Source organism: Mustelus asterias, chromosome 4 (assembly GCF_964213995.1).
Source record: "Mustelus asterias chromosome 4, sMusAst1.hap1.1, whole genome shotgun sequence".
Classification (NCBI taxonomy): domain Eukaryota; kingdom Metazoa; phylum Chordata; class Chondrichthyes; order Carcharhiniformes; family Triakidae; genus Mustelus; species Mustelus asterias.
Window position 1 is genome coordinate 4,506,697 of NC_135804.1, and position 5,805 is coordinate 4,512,501.

The 5,805-nt window shown below is 48.4% G+C and overlaps 1 pseudogene; it reads right to left on the reverse strand.

Moving 5' to 3' along the window:
- Window positions 1-4,093: 4,093 nt before the first annotated feature.
- On the reverse strand, window positions 4,094-4,246 carry LOC144493225 (U2 spliceosomal RNA; annotated as a pseudogene).
- Window positions 4,247-5,805: the final 1,559 nt, after the last annotated feature.

Here is a 5,805-nt window from a genome sequence, read left to right on the forward strand (position 1 = left end):
TCTTCCCTGCTGCTGTCAGACTTTTGAATGGACTTACCTTGCATTAAGTTGATCTTTCTCTACACCCTAGCTATGACTGTAACACTATATTCTGCACCCTCTCCTTTCCTTCTCTATGATGCTTTGTCTGTATAGCGCGCAAGAAACAATACTTTTCACTGTATGTTAAAACATGTGACAATAATAAATCAAATCAAATTCATGAATAACCTCAGCCAGGGTGGATATTGAACCCACAAAATTAGCATCGCCCTGAAACAGCCGTCCAGCCAACCGAGCTAAACCGATAATGGCAGTGCTTGTATCATTGTTGGGTCAGAATCCTGGAATCGCCTCGCTAACAGCACTGTGGGTGTGAGTGGCAATGATAGTATTACATGCTAAAGTGGGTATTAATAGCGACATGAAGGTCAACCCTGTATGAATGCAAGAAAACTCCCTTCGCTGCCTGATTTAGAGACGAGAGCACTTAGTCACGGAAAACTCTTAACAAGTGCATTCATCGGCCAGCCCCCTTAATTATAAAAAAATTGAAAAGGGAAGAATTGGACTTGTCTAATTCCTGTTGAAAGGTGGAGGTTCGCTCTGCGGGAGGCCTAGTTTTGAGATATGAGGCAAGAAGAAATTAAAATGTTGGAATACTTTGAAAATCAGATTCTACCTTGTTGTAAAAGCCAGAGTAATAAAATAACAGAGAAGCCCGAGGCAAGCCTTGATCTAACTTGCTGCATGGCAGGTCTATCACCCAGAAAAGGTAACCTGTCGCCAAATAGTTCCAGAGCTGTAGAATACAAAGGAAAATTGGATCCGGTTTTCCGAAAGAAACTGGCTCTTTGGCTGACTCTTGCCCTCTGTGTGAATCTGCAGGAAAGGTGCTGAACCCAAGTTCAATTCTCAGGCTGATACTCCTGAGTGAATGCTGCACTGCCGCAAGTGCTGTGTTTAGCGTGAGGTGCGAAAGTGAGAGCTCCAATCCATCTCTCAAATTTGATTTTGATTTATTATTGTCACATGTATTAACGTTCAGTGAAAAGTATTGTTTCTTGCGCGCTATACAGGCAAGACATACCGTTCATAGAAAAGGAAAGAAATATAGAAGATAGGAGCAGGAGGAGGCCATTCGGCCCTTCGAGCCTGCTCCGCCATTCATTACGATCATGACTGATCGTCCAACTCAATAGCCTAATCCTTCTTTCTCCCCATAACCTTTGATCCCATTCGCCCCGAGTGCTATATCCAGCCGCCTCTTGAATACAATCAATGTTTTGGCATCAACTACTTCCTGTGGTAATGAATTTAATTAATGAAAGGAGAGAGTGCGGAATGTAGTGTTACAGTGATACCTAGGGTGTAGAGAAAGTTCAACTTAATGCAAGGTAGGTCCATTCAAAAGTCTGACAGCCAAAAGTCTGTCTGGAGACAATACACATCTCTTTAACCTGTGCTAATGCTCCCTCCACTCACATTGTCTGTACTTTTAAGACTTGATTAGCTGTAAAGACTCACATTCCAATCATTATTCATTATTCTGTAAATTGAGTTTGTGTCTTTATATTGCCCTGTTTGCTGTTTATGAGCAGATCTTCCACTCACCTGACGAAGGAGCAGCGCTCCGAAAGCTAGTGGCGTTTGCTACCAAATAAACCTGTTGGACTTTAACCTGGTGTTGTCAGACTCCTTATTGGGTAGAGGAGCAGAGAGACCTGGGTGAAGTGAATAAATCATTCAAGGTGACAGGATAGGTTGAGAAAATCTTTGGAAAGGCACTGAGAATCCTGGGGTAGAATTCTATCATTTTGTGACTGTGACCCGAGGAGGGAAAAGGTGTGTCACGCCGTGCCATATATTTTGACACTGGCACTAAACAAAGGCAAGGAGGCAGGTCCCATGACACCATGGTCTGAACAAGCTCACCCTGCCCTCAATTTCAGCTCCTGAAAGATCAGGCCACCTTTGTAAAAAGGTGGCCCAGTGTGAAAAAGATACTAATCCCCACCATGGAATCTCCCTGATGGAACACCCCCCCCACCCCCCACCCCCACCGCCTCCCCACCCCCCGCCTCCCAACCCCCCCCCGCCTCCCCACCCCCCCGCCTCTCCACACCCCCCAACCCCCACCGCCTCCCCCCCCGCCGCCTCCCCACCCCCCCAACCCCCACCGCCTCCCCCCCGCCTCCCTCCCCCCACCACCTCCCTCTCCCCCCCGCCTCCCCACCCCCCCCGCCTCCCACCCCCCCGCCCCCCCCCACCCCCCCCCCCCCACTGCCTTCGCCCCCGCCTCCCCTCCGCCCCCCGCCTCCCTCCACCCCCCCCCACCGCCTCCCCCGGCAGCACTGCCCCCTGGCAAGGTGCAGTATCAGGGGGCAGTGCCTGGGCAGTGTCAGGTTACAGCCTGGGCATAACAAATTCCCCCGGGGGTGTGTGGTGGGGGGGGGGGGGGGGGGGAGGGGGGGAGGGAGGGAAGGGGAGGGGGGCGGTTGGTCGTGGGATGGAGGGTGGGGGGGAGGGTCTTGGCGGGGTGGGAGGCTGTACATACCTATACGCTCCTGGCACATTTTGTTTGCTGGGTGCATGTGATGGGGACACCAACATAAATAGGCAACTGCATGGGGAGGACCTAAACGCCTGATCTGCATATTAAAAGGGGAATCCCCATGTTTAAATTCGGGAACACCATTACATCATTCGTGGGCGGTGCAGACAATCATGTGGTAAAATCCTGCCAGTGCAAAATCCATTTTGGGACTTGTGTATCTTTTTCCCCGATGGAAGATGGTGGAAATGGAGGCAAAAGATCCCACGGCCCCTATTTTGAAGGATCATAGAATCATAGAAACCCTACAGTGCAGAAGGAGGCCATTCGGCCCATCGAGTCTGCACCGACCACAATCCCACCCAGGCCCCACCCCCCACATATTTACCCGCTAATCCCTCTAACCTACACATCTCAGGGGCAATTTTTTAACCTGGCCAATCAACCTAACCCGCACATCTTTGGACTGTGGGAGGAAACCGGAGCACCCGGAGGAAACCCACGCAAACACGAGTTCTCTCCACTGCATCAGGGCAATATTTGTCCATCAACAAACATCACTGAATTAAAAGATTATCTGCTCATATATCTTCATTACTGTCCCTGGGAACTTGCTCTGAGCAAATTGACTGCTATTTTCCTACATTACAACAATAGCCACATCTTAAAAAGTACTTTATTAGTTGAACAGCAATTTAGAGTGTCCTGAGGCTGTGAAAGGTGCTATATAACTGCAATCTCTTTTTTCTTCGGCGTGGCATGGTGGCACAGTGGTTAGCACTGCTGCCTCACAGTGCCAGGGACTCGAGTCCAATTCCTGGCTTGGGTCATTGCGTGGAGTTTGCATGTTCTCTCGGTGTCTGCGTGGGTTTCCTCCGGGTGCTCCGGTTTCCTCCCACAGTCCGAAAGACGTGCTGGTTAGGTGGATTGGCCGTGCTAAATTCTCCCTCAGTGTACCCAAACAGGAACTGGAGTGTGGAGACGCGGGGATTTTCACAGTAACTTCATTGCAGTGTTAATGTAAGCTGACTTGTGACACTAATAAATAAACAACTCCTTCTTTTCTCTCTTTACAAAAGCCCCATCCTGGAATCCATTGATAGTTGGACACATCAAAGCTCTGCTTAAACTAAGGAAGGCACAGTAAGAAGTCTCACAACACCAAAGTCCAACAGGTTTATTTGGCAGCACTAGCTTTCGGAGTCTCAGGCTCCTTCATCAGGTGAGTGAAGAGCTGTGTTCACAAACAGGGCAAACTAAGGAAGACTGTGAACACATGCTGTCAAGTGGGCCAAGATAAACTTTTCAAATCTGTGTTTGACAGACCGGACATACTGAGCACGCGACCCAGTGTCTAAAGTTGTGGAAGGCTGCGTGGGACGATGGGTCATTGACTGTCTATTTTTTGGCTTTTCATTTGTATCCAGTTCAATCCAATCAAATTCCAATTCAAAGTCTCGGCAAGTGAGATATTCCCGATCCAAGCCGACAAGACAGGCATCCCTGTCTTGGGCTTGATCCACATGATCCAAGCTGATTGGAGCAGGCATTGCACCTTTTCCAAGGTTTGATCTCATTTGCATCTTAGTCAAAAGGCCGAGATGCCACTTTAAAAAATTGCTTCAAATAAAGCCTCAGTGTAACCTCATGACTTCAACCAAGTGCAGGATGCCAAAACTACACTTGATCTTAGCCAAAAGGCCGAGAAGCGATTGTTCCAGCAGCTGTTAGTGTGACTTGTTACATTTCCCTACAGTCTCAAAGACCTAAAACCTCTTCCCCTCCCGCCACCGCATTTGGGAAAGGGTGAGGAGAGGTGAGTGTGTGTGAGACCACCTTGTAGCACTCCTACATCAGGGTGTGTGTGTTCACACCACCCACACTCTCCCTAGTCACAGGCTTCATTCATTGTTTGAGCCCATGGTGTCTCTCTGTCTCTCCCTCACTGAGTCTCTCTCTCCCTCTCTCTCAATTTCACAAACAAAGCTTCAGCACCTGGTCTGCATATTCTCTGAGCAACGCATAAGGTTTCCAATTAGCAAGGAAGTGGGAACGAATTCAAAGACTTCTTGTTCAGAGATTGGTAAACAAGAGTTCTGGTTGTGAATCGAGCATCGCTAGACAGCCAAGGCCTTATTGCCTCATGACTCTGTTCCTAACTTCAAAAAAAGTCTCCTTCGTCAGTCATTTTTTGTATTAATTCGTGGGACATGGTGAACAGAATTCCCACTCACCTGAAGAAGGGGCTTAGAGCTCCGAAAGCTTGTGTGGCTTTTGCTACCGAATAAACCTGTTGGACTTTAACCTGGTGTTGTTAAACTTCTTACTGTGCCACTGGCTGGCCAGCATTTACCCCAGTCCAACGCTGGCATCTCCACATCACAACATTTATTGCCCATCCCTATTTGCCAGAGGGCAGTTGAGAGTCAAGCACATTGCTGTGGCTCTGGGGTCACATGCAGTAAGAAGTCTCACAACACCAGGTTAAAGTCCAACTGTAGATTGTAAATTGAGTTTGTGTCTTTATATGCCCTGTTTGTGAACAGAACTCTCACTCACCTGATGAAGGAGCAGCGCTCCGAAAGCTTGTGGCTTGTGCTACCAAATAAACCTGTTGGACTTTAACCTGGTGTTGTGAGACTTCTTACTGTGCTTACCCCAGTCCAACGCTGGCATCTCCACATATGGTCACATGTAGGCCAGACCAGTTAAGGATGGCAGATTTCCTTCCCTAAAGGAACCAGGTGGGTTTTTCCGACAATCAACAATGGTTTCATGGTCATCAGTAGATTCTTAATTCCAGCTATTTTTTTATTGAATTCAAATTCCACCATCACTCGTCGCGGGATTCGAACCCGGGTCCCCAGAACATTAGCTGAGTTTCTGGATTAATAACCCAACGATAATACCACTAGGCCATCGCCTTCCTTAGTCATATTGTGGAACAGGAAGGGGAGTGGGCGCAGCAACTGGGTGAATAGTCGAAGCAGGACATGGAGGGATGGGGGGCAGTGGGGGAAGAAGTTCTGAAGGAGATTTACCTACATCTATCCCACCATCACCACTGGGCTCTGTCGACGAGTGGAGCGTCTGCCTAAAGGAACGAGTGTTTAAACCCTGGAAATGTTTTGGCCTGTCAGCAGGCAAGGCAGGTTTTGTAAGAATTGAGTGTGCAGCAAACTGAGCACAGAAATCTCGGGCTGACCTGCCGCTGCCAGTGCCGAAAAGTAAAAAGTTTTTAAAGTTAAATTATTGGTCACAAGTAGGCTTAC